The 19,062-nt window shown below is 44.1% G+C and overlaps 1 protein-coding gene and 1 long non-coding RNA gene across 2 annotated transcripts in view; one reads left to right on the top strand and one right to left on the bottom strand.

Annotated features, from left to right (window-relative positions):
• Nucleotides 1-3,737, bottom strand: part of MORF4L2 (mortality factor 4 like 2) — a 15,581-nt gene extending 11,844 nt beyond the window's left edge. Inside the window, exon 1 of the mRNA XM_058658194.1 lies at nucleotides 3,716-3,737. The gene's annotated coding sequence lies outside the window, so the exon portion shown is untranslated. The remainder of the gene's footprint in view (nucleotides 1-3,715) is intronic.
• LOC131478478 (uncharacterized) overlaps nucleotides 202-19,062 on the top strand; it is a 28,461-nt gene continuing 9,600 nt past the window's right edge. The window contains exons 1-2 of the long non-coding RNA XR_009244486.1: nucleotides 202-569; nucleotides 2,642-2,809. This is a non-coding gene — a long non-coding RNA (uncharacterized LOC131478478). The remainder of the gene's footprint in view (nucleotides 570-2,641; nucleotides 2,810-19,062) is intronic.

Here is a 19,062-nt window from a genome sequence, read left to right on the forward strand (position 1 = left end):
AGGCGGGCTTAAGTCCTTGAACCAATCACGATCGTCTTGTCTAAGTTTTAGAATGTTCCATAACCAAATGATTGGACAATGACTCCAACGTCAGTAATGACAGTCCGCCGCAGTAAAGGCGGGCGTAGCAACCTGCTTCTTCATGGTTACAGCCCAAAACGAACCAATCACCTTCCTCCTTCTGTGCGAGTTCCAGCCAATAACGCTCGCCCTCTTAGATTCTAAGCCCACCCTCTAAAAGCGTGACAGCCGTTGGGTCATAAGTCTATAGGGCAGAGTGCTCACGTGGCTCGTTTTCACGACCCAGAGTTCCTCTGACTAGAGAATTTTTTTCCCTTTCTGCAGGGAGGCATTATGGGTTTGTGGGTGGTTTCCCCCCCCCACTGGGAAAGGAAGTGTCTACGTGGCCTGCGGAAACAGGATAGGCGGAAATGAGCTAAGGTTCCCGCGAGTGGGGAAGCGCGAGGTCAGATCTCGGGCCACGCCCCCGAGCCTGTTGCGCAACTCTCGAGCCAAGGGGGAAAAAAAACGGCGCAGTTGGGGTTTTGGTGTGTGCGCGAGCTGGCACGGTGAGTGGCGCGAGCGCGGAGTGTCAGGGCCAGCGTGTGCGTGTGTGCGCGGGGTCCTAAGCTGGCGTTGGCTTAGGGCGTGAGCGCGCGCCAGCCCGCGTGGCGCCGATGGTGGTGGCTGTGCGCAGGCGCGCACCCGGATGTGGAAGGGAGGGGGCGTGTGTTGCCAAAGCGCTGTATGGATTTCTGTGGTCTATGTTTGAAAAGCCGCGTTTATGGCAAGGCAAGTAATTAAATCACAAACACTGCAACAACCAAAGCCGTTTTTCAGAAAAAAAATTATTTCCCCTACCGGTTTAATTTCAGATCCCCGCCCCCGCCAATAAATTTCCCAATGCATTTTCTTCCGAGTCAAAATTCCGTTGTAATCCAATAAACAGCTCTTAAGTGGTTAACATCCACCCCTTCCCATATTAGCAACTCCAAGTGGCGGCTTCTTCTAACTAACCTAATTGTCTCCCTCCCTCCTCTCTCCCCTTTGCCCTACCCCCATGCCTGTTCTGCAATAAATTAAACTTTCTCATGAAAATATTAAAATATCTGCATATCTTTTCTTTTGCTAGAGACTGTGAAATTTTCATAGAGGAAGCTCTCTTACCTGTTACGAGCTCCAAGCGCAATGCCCGTCTAAAGGGAAATGCACCTTCAGTTAATTTTCCAGAAAGTTCTCTGGATGAAGTTGTTATCTCCTGAGTTTGTCGCTAGATGCCGCCAAATCCCAGTAAAGGATTGGCTGCTCCCTGGGATTATGGACTATTAATCCACCAACCCTTCTGCCCCCCCTTCTAATTAGCAGAACTCTCCAAACAGTACAGGCATCCTGTAAGAGTGTATCTTCCATCCCTAGGAAAAATAAAGTCAGCTTTCATGGTTAGCCCTGTTAGGCAAGGCACAGTGACCCGAGAGCCAGATTATTTTTTTTTCCTGATATAGTCTTTTCTCCATGGGAAAAAAAAGTCTCCCTCTCCTTTGTCTTGGAAGCGTAGGTGCTGGAGATTAATGTTTATTCAGTCACTAAAGATAGATGAGAACTTAGGGCCTTAGCTGTGGTGCAGCACGTGCCATCACCGATGGGTGCTGCCTCACTTGCCATATACCTCCCTACTAATGACGTCTGGGATAGCATTGTAGCTTAACCTGTGTACTTGGGCCCCTGCAAACCTCTTGGGAGACCAAGATAAAATTCGTAGCTCCTTTCTTGATCCTGTCCCATCGCTAGCCATTTGGAAAGTGAACTCGTGGATGAAAGATTAGCCCTGCTTCTTCCCCCTCCCCCTCCTTTCAAGTAGATAAATACATCTTTGAAAAAAAAAAAGCCTCACGGGTAAAAGTTGGACCCTGCTATTGAAAACCAACTTTTCATTTCAGATTTTTTTGATCAGTTTTGTATATTTGCCCCCTTCCTTTTTCTGCAGTGAGACTAGATTTGTCTAATTAAAGTTATGCTCTAGTTACCAACCTTCTATATTGGTACATATGTAAGGGGGAGTTTTAGGGCAGTGGGTCTCAAAATGTGCTTCCCACAAACATTATCAGCATCTGGGAAGTTGTTGGACACTCACGATCTCACGTCTCACCCCAAACCTAATGAGTTAGAAATTCTGTGGATGGGATTTAGCAATCAGTTATTGCAACTTGTTGCAGGACACCCTGATGTTTGAGACCATAGCTTTGGGAGGACTGAAGTGCAATGCTTAGCTTCGTCTTCACCACTAGAGGGTGCTACATAATGGAAAGTCAAACTAGATGATTTGTGAAACAATCATTTGCATTTCATGTGTTAAAAGTCTAATGTGAACAAGGATGAGATGATTTTACCTGTACACTCACTAAGTATGGAACCATAATTTTAATTTTACTGGCCTCAGTTCAACCATAGCAACTTGTCTGAAAATACAATCTCTTTTTTTCCCTCAGATTTAGATAATGTTGACTTGAGTTATCAAGAAGAGTCCAGGAAAGCAAAAATAAGTATGAAAATATTTTGGTTATTTTTCCTACCCTTTCCTGTCTACATTCTGTAATAAGAAGTCTAGGAAATCACATGAGTTTCTCTTTTTTTTTTTCTTAAGTATGCTCTCTACCCTGCAGGTACTGTCTCTCTATGATGGAAGAATCAGGATGGTGAAGAAACAACACTTGTTGAAGACCTCCTATGAGCCACCCTGTATGACTCCACATCTGTTTAATCCAATAACTGGCCTGTGGATTAGGTGACAGTCAGTTTCTAGATGTTGAAAGTGAGTTGTACTGCCTGCTATTCTTTTTCTTTGCCTATAGTCACTTGTAAGTGACTGGGATATCGGACTCCATGACTCTCCTAAGCTTCCCATTTTGCAACTTTGAATCAGATTTCCTTACTATCAAAGTGCTTTCCAGCAATTTCTTGACTTGTCTGAGCATCTCTGCCTTGTCTAAGTATCTGAGTGTTACCATAGATTCAGTGAGAGCAAGTTTCTCTGCTTCGTATCCTTACAGCCTCACTACCTTATAGAATGGTCAGCAGCCCCATGTGCCTATTTAAAACGAAAAAAAAAAAGTAAAAATTCAGTTCCTGCATTGCACTAGTCACATGTCCAGGGCTCAGTGGGTACTTAGAGCTAATGACTCCCATATTAGCACAGCTATAGAGCATTCTTCTGATTGCACAAAGTTGTTCTGCACAGTGCTGATTCAGAGGACATAAGGCATGGAAGAGGGCCTAGCATAGGTACTCTCATACCAGGATCAGGGGAGGAGAATATCTTCTCAAAGGTACTATCATGAATATCTTCATGCAGGAACCATTAGGACCTGCATTCCCTGACTCATGCTGCGATGTGCAGTCTTGTACACCCCTGAATACATTTTCTTGAGTGAGGCTTCAAGGAGAAGCATGTGAATAGCATGAATTAGCTTTGTAGTCTGTGTGGTAGCAGAAAAAAATATAGAAAGTAAGTACCTCTGATGTTCCAGGCAGCCGTGTGCCCAGCTCTTCCCATCAGTTGTCTTAGTCATTGCTCATTTAGGCCCAGAGCATTTAAACTCACACACTGTTTTGCTCAGCAATCAAATGGCAGAACGCAAGGAGTAAGACTTCTCTCACTGTAAAGCCTATTCCCCCCTCCCCATTATGTTATGCCACCCCCTCTGCTGCCTTCACTTACTGGTAGAATTAGGTTTCTGCAGATTTTGGACTTGTGGTGGGTCCTGGGAAAATGCGAGTTAACTCTTCTTTCACGTTCGCAGATGAGTTGTGTTTATAATCTGTTTTAACTGGAAGGGAGAGATAGCTTAGGTTTGTTTGGCTCCAAGGCACAAGGCCAGACAGAGGCTGTGTTCCTAGCCTTCACAGGCCAGATACTCAGTCACTCCACAATCATGTGTTCATTTGTGAGACCACCATTAGCTCATAAATGTCTTGTGCTGATTAGAACTATGTGCCACCTGGGGGCAGATTACATCGAAGTGTCCACTTCAGTGGAACAAGGAGAAAACTGCTTTGCTTTCTCTAGGGCTACTGCAATTTCAACAGGGTAGTTGAAAAATGAATTTCAGCCCAGATTTGTGCTCCCTTAGTTGGACACTGTTATACAAACTGTCCAAGATTATCTGCTGGCCTTGTTTGTTTTATCTTGTGGCTAAGCATGTCTCCCTAGATCTGGAAGGTGGTGGCCAATCTATTCTGAAGAATGGGGAGACAGCCCAGTGTACCATGGCCTTTGCATAACAGATGAAATGCTGTGTTCTAAGTCAATTTGCTATTTAAACATTTTGTTTTGGATGGCTTATTGGATGTCTTCTAAAAGAATATGTGGTTAATGTAAAAGTGAAAAAAAACTAAGTATTTCAGATCTAAGCAACAATGTATTTCTTTTATGAGAATGTTTTCTTGTGTATTTGTCCTTGGCTCTTCCATTTTGTAAAACCAGCCCAGCAAATCACTCTGGTTCTGTCTGGTTTGCTAAGCTATGATAAACAGGAAGAAAGACGGAAATAGTCATGTGAAAGATTAGCCTGTGGGGTTCTCTCTTCCTGCTCCTCACTCTTATTTAATCTGCATTTGGCAGAAAAAGGACATTTCACATAACTGAAAACCTGAACCTAATCTTACAAAGTCTTTGAGTGACCTTGAGGCCCCAGAGTCACACCGAATTCCCTTGTTTTCTCTTCCTTAAGTTAATAGCTGATCATGTACTCTGCAAAGGGTTGTGGTCTTGTGAATCACAGATCTCACTTGGAATAATCATGTCAAGGTATACCTCGAGCCACTATTCCAAGATTAGGTTTGCTTATGCTCATAGTCTCTATCTGCAGGCCGTATTTCACTCTGAAAGGACAAAGTTATACCTTTTGTAAATACCAGCTATCGTGTTAGAATAGGATAAGCTAGTAATACTTAAAATAGCACATTTAAGTTGTTGAAGCTTAGTGATGGCATGTGCGTGTGTCGGGGGCAGTTATTACACTAGTTCTGCTACTCCAGTGTATTTTTGAAGTTTTCTGTAGTTAAGCATTTTTAAAAAGCCAAGAAAAGAAAATATGCTATGCCATTCCTCGGGGAGAGGATACACATGAGTTTCTGTTTAGAAGAGTGCTTATTAACCAAGGGATAAGGTGGAATGCATACCCTTTCCTAGGGATGAGCCATTTAACAATCTCAGGATGTAGAGGAAAATTGTAGATTCAAAAAGTCTCTTAGCCAGGAAGTCTGCTGAGGTCACCTAGGAGGAGAATCTCCTGCCTGCATTCCCACTCCAGCAGCCCTCAGAAGAAGCTTGGCTCAAAGAAGCCAGTACTGCTGAACCAAGTGTATCATATCTCTCAGGAGTTAGGGAGTGGGGAGGTTGAAAACCAGGGGATGAGGCGTCAGTCTATGAGCAGTGGATTAGCCAGCAGGCAGAGGAGAGGGCAAAACTGCCAGGGAGCAGGATGTGTGACAGAGACCCTCACTCAGGGCCTCAGGAGGATTGTTGGGGAGTACCAGGCCTCAACTGATTGGTAGCTTTTAAAAGGGGGAAATCCTGCTGGAGGCAAGGAACACAAATGCATGCGTATGTGCTCGCACACTTTCAGGAACCTGCTTGCAAGGAATATACATTGAAAGCCCTGTGGTTTGGTTCTGATTTGGGTGGTGGTCGTGTTTTCACTGTGCACTTGAGCAAAGGAGAACATTTGTACATTGCTGGGAAAGAACAGTTATGCCTGGAGAGGAAGGGCACTGTTTAGGGTGTAGGGACCTCAGAACATACTCTTTCAAAACTCTGCGATTGAGATAAACCGATTTGCAAGCAGGGACAGAGAAGAGAGCAAGGGCAGTTCCTAAAAGGTACAATGCCGAGATTGCACCCAGCTACTCCCAGGCTAGAGTTGTGGGTGGGGCGTCAGTGAGCCAGGGTGGGTGCAGCCATCTTTCAATAGAGCTGGTCTGTGAAACTTGGCTAAGAGGACAGAGGAAGATTGATGTTTGCTCCAGAGTGGGGCTGTCAGCTGTGCTCACTGCCTCACCATGCTCCCAGCTGGAAACAAAAGTCCTGGCCCTTCATGGCACTGCAGAGCAGCTCAGGCTGGCGTAAGTCTCTGAGGACAGCTTGACCATTTTGTCATCCTGGCTGGCAACCAGAAGACAGAAGAAACAATGGAAAAGGGGAGAGGGGCTGCGGGGAGGGGAGGATGACCAGGATTGCATGGGGGTGAGAAGTAGTGAGCAGTGGGAAGGAGCAGTCCGTTCCAGACCACAGGTCTTCCCATGCAAGTTGCAGAAATCTTTTATGGAAAGTAGACTCCTTTCCTGTATCAGCTTCGCACATAATAGTGACTATCTAAAGGAGATCTGCAAGGACTCTGGTGCCTCATCCATCCATCCATTCATTCAATGAATATGTTATGTGTCTGTTGTTGTGATAGGTACCCTGGTGGATGCTGAAGTGATAGGAGACATTTGCAAATCCAAGAAGTTCACATGGAGTTTGTGAATATGTGGAAAGCTAAGAAACCATCCTAAATAGTAGATCTTTAAATGCTAAGTGATACGTATGGCATAGGACTTTAGAAGCAAGAGCAGCTGCTCATATTGGACTATGGTTAGTGAACCTGTGATTGGGGTGAGCTGTGAAAATACAGACATTGGTTAGGAAGAAGAGGTAACAGCTGTTCCAGACCAGGACCAAAGCCAGAGTGAAAATGAGACCCTCTTTGGTTAAAGGAGATGGTTAATGTATCAGAGATCCTCTTCAGTCCTCTCCTTCACTTCCTTTACCATGGATAATCCAGCCTTTAAGTCTCAACTTGAAATGTCACTTTCTCAAGGAGGCCTTCCCGGATGTCCAGCACCTGGCTACATGCTTTTTGCTTTATGTCCCACAGCCTCCATCACATTCCTCTGAGCATGACACCAGGATTTTCACCTGATGACCTATTCCTGCTTTGCTTCTTCCCTTTCCTTTGGATCACTTCTGAAATGTGTCTGCCCCAGGGAGGCCTTCCTACACACCCTTCCCCCAACTCCTACAACAGCTAGGCTTATTTCCAGAATACCTTGCCCCATTTTATCCATCTTACTTTTATCCAAAACCTTAGTCCGAGTTTGTCTTGCCTGCTACGATATAAGATCTAAAGGCTAGGGACTAAGTTTCTTCTTCACTGTGTATCTCCTGTACTTAGCTCAATGCTTAGCATATTGTGATAGTCATTCCACTGTAATTCATGAATGCAAAGGAGATGGGGTACCTTGGTTGGTAAAAGCTGGTCTTCAGAATTGTTCCTACACCTGTGTGCAAGGGAAAACAGACAAGTTTTCAATTGTGAGGGGAAAAAAATCCTAAGAGAACATTGGCTTCTGAAAAAGCAAAACAAAACCAACAATAATCAAGCAAAACCCGGAGAACCCCAGCTTCAGCTTTCCCTAAACCCTAGCTTTCCAGTTAACTTGTGGACTCATTATCTTTCCCTCCCTGATTACCCCACCTCTCCCTCCTCTGCAAACAGAAGAAATTTGTTCATTGGTTCTTCAAACCAGAGCCTTTGACAGTATGGCTCAGTGCACTTAGGCCCATTTGTGCCATTGTTTATTTGGTGGAAGATGTCAGAGAGACAGTGTACACCCACCCCTACCCTAAGGAAAGACAGAAGAAAGAAGTAGAGACAATTTTATAACTGCAGACCTAACTGCATGTTTCTTGCTTGAAGAATAACATCAAAGATGACATTAGTGACATTTTAAAGACGTATTCATTAGTTTTTACCTTTGCTTTCTCCCTTAAATCGTTTATCCTCAATATGAATCCACCACTAAGAACACTGTAGGGTGAGGTTATTTAAGTAGCAGCTACAAAATAAAAGATTAAATTCCACAGTCTATTTTCTAATAGATGTCCTTGGGTGAAGAGGTTTATATACCTGGAATTTGAAATCCTAATGAGATTAGATAGGTAAGGTTAATTCCAATGTCAGTGTACTATATTTCATCAGAATAATAGATTCTTATATAATACAATTGTAAATATTTAAAATAAACAGAAATAAACTAATGATAAAGCAGTTTATCTCCTTCCTTTTCGAACCAACTGGAAGGGCACGGCATGATACCCTAGCTAAAGTCTTGACCTTGCTTGTGCTGGGATCCCATATGGATGCTGGTTCATGTCCCGGCAACTCCATTTCTCACTCAGCTCCCTGTTTATGGCCTGGGAAAGCAGGTCAAAGACATCCCAGAGCCTTGGGACCCTGCATCTGTGTGGGAGACCCAGAAGAGGCTCCTGCCTCCTGGCTTTGAATCAGCTCAGCTCTGACCATAGCAGCTACTTGGTGAGTGAACCAGCAGATGGAAAATCATTCTTTCTGTAAATCTGACTTTCCAATAAAATTTATTTCGCAATAGATAATTCTTAAAACCAACCTGAAACTTAGGTCAATAAAATAATGATAACAGCTAGGGCTAAAGGAAGTTTAAGGCTAAGGGATTCACAAAGAAAATCTAGTGAAGGAGACTAGATGTATGGAATATGGAGTTTTATATGAATATTTTACTCTTGTAATATCCTGTTGCAAGATCTGGCTATATACTTTCTATGGAGAATATGAAAATTGAACTGGGGTATGAGTTGGAAGATGAACAAGGCAGAGGTTCAGAGCAGAACAGTCATCACAGGAACAGTTTCCTCTGGTGAAGATTACCTTTAATCTTGAATCTCTTGTAGCCTGGGAGTCCGAGAAGTCTGGCAGGTGAGCCTCTGGAGCTATTAAGAGCTAATACACTGTAGTCTCTCACTTCCTATTCTGTTCTCTCCTTTCACAGCTACAAATGAGTTTAATGGAAAAAAAGGGGTTCCAAATAGGGCCTGAGGTTTTCCCATTCAGACCCTCAGTACCCCATGTTGTCTGATAAAGTAACAAGACTGAAATGATCTGCGAAGGACCTCTCAGCCCAATAAGCCAGGTTCTAGAATTCTTTAATATTGTGACCAGTTGACCCAGTTGCCTTATGGGAAGTCCCATGATTCATTTGGGTTTCTAAAAGGGCCAACGCTTTATTTCTATATGTAGGAATTAGTGCTGAAAATTAAATACAGTCAAGATACCAGATGTGTGGTTGTGACCAATGGTCCCAAGCATTCTTGCCCCTTTGATGGTCAGGGCTGTCTTTAGCATTAAACTGAGAACTGATAAGCCCTAGATCTCTCAGCCAGGCATCCTTAGTAAGGGTAAGCAGAGGTAGGATCATGAGTAGTTAGTGCTTCTGTTGACAATTTAAAAAGAGCTTCAGAGATAGACATGATATCCAGTTATTAGCTTCCTCTGTCATGCCTATTCTTCGGTTTAGTCTATTCTCAAACAGTAAGATCTTCTTAGAATATTACCCAGATAATCTGTTAAATGGATTACCCCATAGCAGTTATAGATGGTACAGCTTTGTATTTAAACTTTAAAAGCAACAGTAAGCTCTTTCGTTACTTGCCATCCCTACCCCCAAACAAAATATTAGGGTGAAATGAATATGTAAGGTGAAAGTGGAGTTTTACTCTTACTGAAATGCGTGTGTGTGTGTGTTGCTGCCTGTTCTTATAAAAGCCTAGGACTCCTTGAAAACGACTTTGAAGTCTTTTGCCTAATAGATAAGGCATTATAGTGAGAAATAGGCAGCCTGAATTTTGCTTTTATTGTGAGACTAGGATGAGTCCATTAACTTCTCTGGGCCTCATTTCCTCAGCCCTTGCATGGTTATCTTAGCTGAAAGCTTTGCTCTGAGGACACTATGCTATTTCAGTACTTTGAGAAGGAAAAATGTGGGCCTGGCGCGATGGCGTAGTGGTTAAAGTCCTCACCTTGCATGCGCCGGGATCCCATATGGGCTCCAGTTCTAATCCTGGCGGCCCTGCTTCCTATCCAGCTTCCTGCCTGTGGCCTGGGAATGCAGTCGAGGACGGCCCAGGACTTTTGGACTCTGCACCCACGTGGGAGACCTGGAGGAGTCTCCTGGCTTTGGATTGGCTCAGCTCAGCCGTTGAGGCTGCTTGTGGAGTGAACCATCAGATGGAAGATCTTCCTCTCCGTCTCTCCTCTCTGTATATCTGCCTTTCCAATAAAATAAATAGATAAATAAATAAATCTTTAAAAAAAGAGAGAAGGAAAAATGTAAGCTAGGATGCTTGAGAACTTGGTGGTGCCATCCTTTATGACACAACCCTTACAAAGAAAATGGACTTGATTGGAACCAGAATAAACTGGGTAGTTGAAAAAATTATGTGAAGAAATATGGTGTTAGCAAACAGTCATCTATTTCATACTTTCAACTTGGTACAGAGAACATAAAGATAAATGTGTTATAATTCCTGACCACAAACTCATATTTATGTATGAAGGAAACAGATAGAAGAACACCATTGGGCCAGTGTTATGGCAGGGTAGGTTAAGATGCATCCTATGTGAAACCTGGTTTGAGTCATGGTGTAATTCCATTTCACATTCAACTCCCTGTTAATGTCCCTGGGAGAGCAGCAAAGGATGGCCTAAGTGTGTGGGCCCCTCTATCCATGTGGGAGACCAGAATGGAGTTTCAGATTCCTCGTTTCAGCCTGGCCCACCTCCATCTCTTGCAGACTTTTGGGGAGTGAAGCAGGAGATGGAAGACCTCTATCTTTCTGTCTTTCCCCCTCTGTAACCCTACCTGTTAAATAAATAATTTTTTAAAAAATTTAAAAAATTTAAAAGCTATTTTTATTTTTATTGGAAAGATTTACAGAGAAGGAGAGACAGAGAGAAAGATCTTCTGTCTGCTGATTCATTCCCCAAGTAGCTGAGCCAATCTGAAGCCAGGAACCAAGAGCTTCTCCCAGGTCTCCCATGTGGGTGTAGGATCCAAGGGTTTGGTTTATCTTCGACTGCTTTCCCAGGCCACAGGCAGGGGGCTGGATGGGAAGTGGAGCAGCCAGGACACATAGTCATGCCCACATGGGTTCCCAGCACACGCAAGGCAAGGCTATCGTGACAGGTCCTAAAATTGTTTTTAAAAGCAGTTTTTAAAAATATTTATTGTCATTGGAATGGCAGATTTACAGAGTGGAGAGACAGAGAGAAGGATCTTCCATCTGCTGGTTCATTCCCCAGATTGCCACAATGGCTGGAACTGAGCCGATCCAAAGCCAGTAACCAGGAGCTTCTTTCAGATTTCACATGGTTTCAGGGTCCTGAGGACTTGGGCTATCCTCCACTGCTTTCCTAGGCCACAACCTCGGAGCCGGATGGGAACTGAAGCAGCTGGAACACAAACTGACACCCACATGGGATGCCAGCGTTTTGAGGTTGAGAATTAGCCAATGGAGCCATTGTACCAGCTCCCAATCTTCCCCCTTCTACCTACTTAGTTATTGTGCTGCTTTTATTCACTGCCATAATCCTTAAAAGAACTGTGTGGCCCGTGGGGTGGTGTTGCATGCACATCCTCTGTTTGTGTTGCTACCATCCCATATGGGCAGTGGTTTGAGTCCTGGCTGCTCTACTTCTGATCTGGCTCTCTGCCTGTGTCCTGGGAAAGTGTTGGGGGATGATGACTCAAAGCCTTGGCTCCCTACACCCAAGTGGGAGACTGGAAAAAAGCTCCTGGATCCCAGTTTGGGGGCCATCCCAGGTCAGGCCTTTGTTGTCATTTTGGGAGTGAATCAGTGAATGGAAGATTCTCTCTCTCTCTCTCTCTGCTTCCCTTCTGTGTAAATCTTTCAAATGAAAACAAGTAAATCTTTTTTTAAAGGAATACTGTTGTTAGTCATTTTCACAATCTCCACCTCTCCCATTTACTTAAGCCACTGTCATTTTCTTCCTTAAGCCACTGCATTCTTTCTTCCACTTTCTTTCCCCTACTTGCCCCCAAATGTGTTTGCTACATTTCTCACATTACCTTCTTAGTTGCTCTGTGAGGTCAGCCCTGTTCTAATCTTCCATCTCAAGCATTTGTCAGAACTGTCATACCTTCTTTAAAATTCTCTCCTCCCATGCCTTTCATTTTCTTCATTTCTATCATGCCCCATGACTATTCCTTCCTGTTGTTCTGATCCTCCTGACTTCGCCGCTGGCTTTCACCTCTCAGTGGTTACATACCACTTAGCTGTTCTGGACTAGTTCCGTGGCTGGGGTAGCCTGCAACCTGATGATTTTCAAATTTCTACTCTTGTGCCTTGAGTACCTCACAGTGTCAACATGTTATAGAGAAAAAGCCACAATCTTCTAAAAATATTTTCTCTCACCCTAATCCTCTAATCTTCTTAATCTTTAAAAAAATGATTTATTTATTTGAAAGCCAGAGATATAGTGGGGGGAGAGAGAGAGAGAGAGAGAGAGAGACTGGTTTTCCATCTGTCCCTTTACTCCCCAAGTGAGTACTGTGACTGGAACTGGGCCTGGCTGAACCTAGGAGCTAGGAGCTTCTTCCATGTCTCCTATATGGGTGCTAGGACCCAGGCACTTGGGCTATCTTCTGCTGCTTTCTTGGGTGCATTGCAGGAAGCTGGATTGGAAGTGGAACAGCCGGCTCTAAATTAGTACCTATATGGCATGCCAGTGTTTCAGGCAGTGGCCTAATGGGCTGAGCTGCAACACCCAGCCCCTGTCTTCCCAAAGTTAATAAGCGATTCTTCATATTACCCAGTAACCTAAGCTGAAAACACAGGAGTCATTTTTGACAACAGCTGTTTCCATAGCCTTCAAGTAAAATCAGTGAGGGAGTCTTGTTGAGTATACCTTTAAACCTGAAGTACATTTCTCCTTCTCTGTCCTCCCTCACTTCATCTTGGTTCAACCTTTGACTCCAGTGTGGTTTCCTATCCTCCATACTATTGTCAATTTAACCTTTCTCAGTCTATTTTTAACAGTTCCTTGTTTTCCCTCTTTTTTTTTTTTCTGGAGGAATCTTCACTGGAGTAGAGATCACTATATCTGACAAACCTTACTATTTTTTAAAATATTTTTATTTGAAATACAGGGTTACAGAGAGTGAGTGAGGGAGGGAGGGAGGAGGAGGAGGAGGAGAGAGCAAGAGTGAGAGCAAGAGCTAGAGAGAGCAAACTTCCATCTACTGGGTCACTCCCTACATGGATGCAATGGCTGGCATTGAGTTGGTCTAAAGCCAGAAGCCAGGAGCTTCTTCTGGATTTCCCACATGGGTGTAGGGGCTCAAACACTTGGACCATCCTCTGCTGTTTCCCTAGGCACATTAGCAGAGAACTGGCTGAGAAGTGGAGCATCCAGGACTTGAACCAACAATCATGGGATGCTGGCACTGCAGGTGGTAGCTTTAGTTACTACACCACAGTGCCTGCCCTGCTTTTAATCTTTTGATTGTTTCCCATGTCTCTGCAAAAGCCCAAGTCCCATAAATCAACCTGTAAGAAATCTAATTGCCCAACCCCCTCATGAGCTGCCCTCAGGACTCTAAATTCACCTTGCATTTCACCACGCTGATCCACTGTGATCCTAGCAACTCCTTATGTCTTGTTCTCTGTGCCTTTGCAGGTACCATTCCCTAGACCTTAAGTGCCTCCCCTTGACCTCTGGCACTGGCAGTATTTCTATCTGCCTTTCAAGTAACCAGATTCCATGTTTTATTTGAGTTATTATTATTACTATTTAAAAATATTTTTATTGAAAAGGGGGATTTACAGAGAAAAGGTCTTCTATCTACTGGTTTAGTCACCAAATGGTCCTAATGGCCAGAGCTGAGCTGATTCTGAAGCTAGGCACCAGAAACCTCCCCTGGTGTCCTGTGCGAGTGCAAGGTCTGAAGGCTGTGGACCATGCTCTACTCTCCCAGGCGATAAGCAGGGAGCTAGATGGGAAGAGGAGCAGCTAGGACACAAACCTGGGCCCATATGAGATGCGGGCACTCGTGGGTAGAGGATTTGCCTGTTGAGTTACTGTACCGGCTTCTGTAGTGATTTTAAAGCTGTTAACCTCAGCATCCAGACAGATTTATATTCTCCAGTAATGCCTTATAGGTAACTGTATTTGCAAGTTTATGTGGTATTCTTTTTTTTTTTAATGAAGAATTATTTATTTGAAATGCAGAGTGAGAGAGAGAGAGAAAGAGAGAAATAGACACCAACCGACTGACATGTTGGGTCACTCCTCTAATGCCTGCAACAGCCAGGGTTGGGTAATGTTGAAATCGGGAGCCAAGAACACAATTGTTTCCTGTGTGTGTAGCAGGGACCCAAGTGTTTGAATCATCCACCACCTGCTGCCTCTCCTGGTGTGCTTTAGCAGTAAACTGGAACTGGGAGCAAGGTTGTAATTGGAACCCAGGCATCCTAGTATAGCCTGTAGGCATCCCAAGTGGCATATTAACTACTGCTCTAGATGTAGTCTGAATGGTGGTTCCTACTTTTTCCTTTTGAGTGGGTGGTGCCCCTCCTTCTACCCTTTCTCCCCCCATGACTCCAGCTGAAAAAGATGAGACTCAGATTAAGTAATTTCCTCTGGTTACATTGTTGGCAAGCATGTTATAATATCAGCAGGGTGAACCAAGCGCCTGTGGAGAGACTGAAAATTATGAGAGATGATTTTTGCTTGACCTTTTTTTGTCAGTGTGGGACTCACGAAGGTAAGATACACAAAATGGAAATTCAAAGTACAAATCAGACTAGGACAATGGTGGGTATAGAAAAGACACTATCATGATGATTTATGTGGTTAATAACTAACTTTTATCTAACACTGACTGTGTGCCAAGTACTGAGGTAAACACTTCATCTACTGTATCTCATTTAGTTCCTATAAAACCCCTACAAGGGGGCCCAGTGCGATAGTGTAGTAGTTAAAGTCCTCGCCTTGAACACGCTGGGATCACATATGGGCACTGGTTCTAATTGCGGCAGCCCCGCTTCCCATCCAGCTCCCTGCCGGTGGCCTGGGAAAGCAGTCGAGGAAGGCCCAAAGTTTTGGGAGACCCAGAAGTTGTTCCTGGCTCCTGACTTCGGTTTGGCTCAGCTCCAGCCGTTGCGGCCAGTTGGGGAGTGGACCATCGGACAGGGGAAGATCTTCCTCTCTGTCTCTGCTCTCTGTATATCTGCCTTTCCAGTAAAAATTAAAATCTTAAAAAAGAGCCCTACAAGGTAGATAGTGTTATCATCTTCACTGTAGTTCTTTATTTTTTAAAGATTTATTTATTTTTAATGGAAAGGCAGATATATATAGAGAAGGAGAGACAGAGAAAGATCTTTCATCCACTGGTTCACTCCCCAAGTGGCTGCAACAGCTGGAGCTGAGCTGACCTGAAGTCAGGAGCCAGGAGCTTCTTCTGAGTCTCACACATGGGTGCAGGGTCCCAAGGCTTTGAATTGTCCTCAGCTGCGCCCCCAGCCACAAGCAGAGAACTGGAAGGGAAATGGAGCAGCGGGCTATGAACTTGTACCCATCTGGGATCCCAGCATGTGCAAGGCGGGGACTTCAGCCACTAGGCTACCACACCGGGCCTAGTACTTTATTTATTTATTTATTTGTTTATTTTTAAATTGTAAGTGATGTATTTATCTGGAAGATTGAGTGATGCAATAATCTTTCTACTTTTGATTCACTACAAATGGTTATGATATTCAAGGGCTGGACCAGGCTGAAGCCAATGGCGTGGAACACCATCCAGGTCTCTCATAGGTGGCAGGGGTCCAAGCACTTGGGCCATTTCTGTTGCTTCCCTGCAGATGAGCAGGGAACTACGTGGGAATTCAAGTAATTGGGACTCAAACTGGTGCCCATATGGAATGCTAGCATGACAGGTGGCAGCCTAACTTGCTGTAGGACAACACTAACTGCATCACCTTCATTTTACAGATGTGAAAACTGAACAATAGAAAGGTTCAATGATTTGTTTGACATCATGTAATTGCTGTGTGCTGGGTCTTCAGAGCCTCAAAATGACCCAGTAGAGGAGGAAACAGTCTAAGACAGGTGATGTCGTTTATCTAAAGAACCCTGCTTTTCTAAGTGCTGGAATTGTAACTCCAACCCGGGCTCTGGGGAACCAAAGCCACTGCACTGTCTTAACACAGGCTGTGAAAAGAGTCACTGTACATTTTCCTGGCTCCAGCTCTGTGAGACAAACTGTCCTTTGATTTTAGGTGATGGTAAGAATCTGCCCTGACTCTGAGGAATTGAGAGTGAGAGCATTTGCTTCACTGATACTGCACCATACAGCATCTCGCAGCCAGGGCACCTGTGGAAAGCCCCATGGTGAGAGCAGAGACAGAAAAACAGAGCTGAGCAGATGGAGTGGCGATGGCTGAGTCCTCAGGTGGCCTCTTTAGGTGGCACCATGATAGCTGACTTACTTCGTCATTTTTCCATGGAGAGAATGTCCTGTGAGTGTGGCTTGGCATGTACGCTCTTCTTCAGCTTGACTTAACCCTTCTCCACTGACTGTACTTGGCCAAGTCTGGATACACAATAATCACAGCGTGCAATGTGTGATATAGCAAAGAATGCAAGACTCGGAAAGAACAGCTTAATTGCAGATCCCTGAGAGATGCCCGACTTTGTAGCGGAGAGAGCACATGGGGCAAGGGCTTTGGCTGGTTGTATCATAAAAAAACCCCACTACTATGCTTGTTGCTGCTAGGCTTTTCATCTTAGGACTGATTTTTAAAATACACCTTGATACTTGTCTTCATATTCAGACTATTAGAAAGCTTATTAGAAAGCTTAATCAGAACATTATCATTCTTAAGTCAATGATGTAGTATACAAGGGTTTGTGGTCTTAACTTTGGTTGTTACACCTAGTAATTAACGTGTTTGTGTGTGTGTGTGTACATGCTCATTGAGAAGTCACACTTTCATAATATATGCCCATACTTTGTTTTGCTAAGTGGCAGGAGGTAGGTGGACTAAAAGTTGCATGAGACATAGTCCCTGCCCTCAAAGAGCCTATTTGGTACTTTTTTCACTGAACAAATGATAATGCTTCCTGGCTCCCTAGTCCCTCAGTGGCTCCTATGGTTTGTTGAGGGTTTTTTTTTTTGTGGTTGTTGTTTGTTTGTTTTTTTAAATCAATGCAGCAGCCAAGGAAGATCTTGAATTCTAACAAGTGAAATCAGATTCAAGATTTTGATGGCCAGAAATGATAATAGCTGCAAGGCTGCTTACAATAACTTGAGAGAGTAGAGATCTGAGGAGCATCTCTATATGTGTAAATCCCCTGAGGTGATATGTTCTGGACAAAGCTGAGATATTTGCATGGCTCAGTAAAAGAGAAAATATCTTCAAGAGTCAGCTTCATATTTCAGCTGGAAGAGCGTTTTTTGATAATAGGTGGAGGAAAATGTGCATGGGAGAAAGTGAAAGGAATAAATTCTAGTCATTAGATTTTTTTTCCCTCTAGAAAGCTTTGCTTTGCTTTGTTGTGGATCTGTGCAGAGCAAGAGGCCCTGCTAGTGGACTGAAGGGAAAGAGGAAGACAGGCCACTATTTTTTCAAAATGCAGAGCAACCTTAAGGAAAGATAGAGGTTCAGATAGCCTGAACAATTGAGTAAATAAAGTCTTTTTTGCTGGAAAAAAATGTGTATAAAATATTTAACTGACATTAGATATTAACAATGAATTAATCAAAACACTTTTTTTTTATGTAGGAAGCTTCCTCCTCTTTAAGAAAATGCCGTTTTAAATCCCCAAATCACTTCAGGTGAGATCCAGGCAGGAAGTAGTGTGGGTCTATGGTGGGGTGAGTATGACAAGAACAGTGACAAATCAAAGTGGCCTCCGATTTAGCCACCTACATCACCTGCTTGCCAGTTCACTATGGTAAGAACTCACATTTACAGTTTCTATGATCCCATGGATTGCTAGGTGTCAGGTGCTTCCTATGAACCGTGAGCCCCAGCGTCCCCTCAGCCGCTGTGAACGTGAGGAGAGGGGGAGGAGATTGAAAGCCATTTGCACCTGCTTCTGGCACCATGCGTCTCCCTTCTCTGCAGGGGAGATTGGATGATGAGGATGAGTACCTGCCACCTGGCATTGCCTCTGAGTAGCTTTGTGAGCTCCTTTGGGCTATTATGTTGCTTGGTACTTTGGCTTCCTTGACTCCCAGCACCAGCTGATGCCCTGATCTGTGTCCCAGTTGGGCAGGCTGCATTGCTCAGTACTGTAGCTGTCTCCAGGGCATTGTTCTTGAGACTTCCAACAGGGCAGATTTGTGCAGTTGGCCCATCTGGACAAGATCTACAACAAGTAGAGCTCTGTGCAATAAGCTCATCTCCATAGTTCATCCCCCCACTGCCCCCGCCCTCGGGCTGCAGCAGCCTGACACCCCAGTCCCACCATGGAGAGTATCAAAGAGATACTCTCTGCTCCTTTCAAAGGGTTATTGCTGTGGCTTCTCATTGATTGGCACTACCTGGGCAGAAAGGAGAAAACAGAGGCTGTCTTCCCTTCTGAGTTCAATGTCCTCCCTGAAGCCAGTTCTCTAGTTTTGAATCTTTGTGGCACAAGGGAGATAATATCAGCAGTGCAAATAACTTCTAGTCCAGCTACCCTGGTCGGCCCAGAATTCTCTCCCCAAAACCAAGAGACGGGGCAGTATCGAGAGAGGAGGAAATAGCAGCCAAGCTCAAAGGGGAAAGGTTTGAGCTATAGGCATTACTTTGACCATTGTATTTATTGACTTACATTTTGGAATACTGTGGGGAAATGGGAGGCAGAAAAAGAGAAAGAGACAGAGAGACAGAGATTTGACTTATATACTTAATTATTCTAGGACCGGAAAGGATATAATATCTAAGAGATCATTTGCTTAACTCTTTCTGCTGTTAGCCCCACACTTTGCTCTCTCCTATTTCTGTTTCCCAAAGAACACAGTATACCAGGCTCATGATTTCCCATGCCCCAGGAGTATGTCAAACTTGAAGTTGGCCTCTTGCATGCCAGTTCTATGTTCTGACGTTCAAAGTAGCTTGACTGCTACCCTTCCTCACTGCTTCTCATTGGGGAAGGAGAAGGGAAGCAAAACTGCTTTCAGGTACCAGCCTGAGGTTAGTCA

The sequence above is a fragment of the Ochotona princeps genome, chromosome X (assembly GCF_030435755.1).
Source record: "Ochotona princeps isolate mOchPri1 chromosome X, mOchPri1.hap1, whole genome shotgun sequence".
In the NCBI taxonomy this organism is placed as follows: Eukaryota; Metazoa; Chordata; class Mammalia; order Lagomorpha; family Ochotonidae; genus Ochotona; species Ochotona princeps.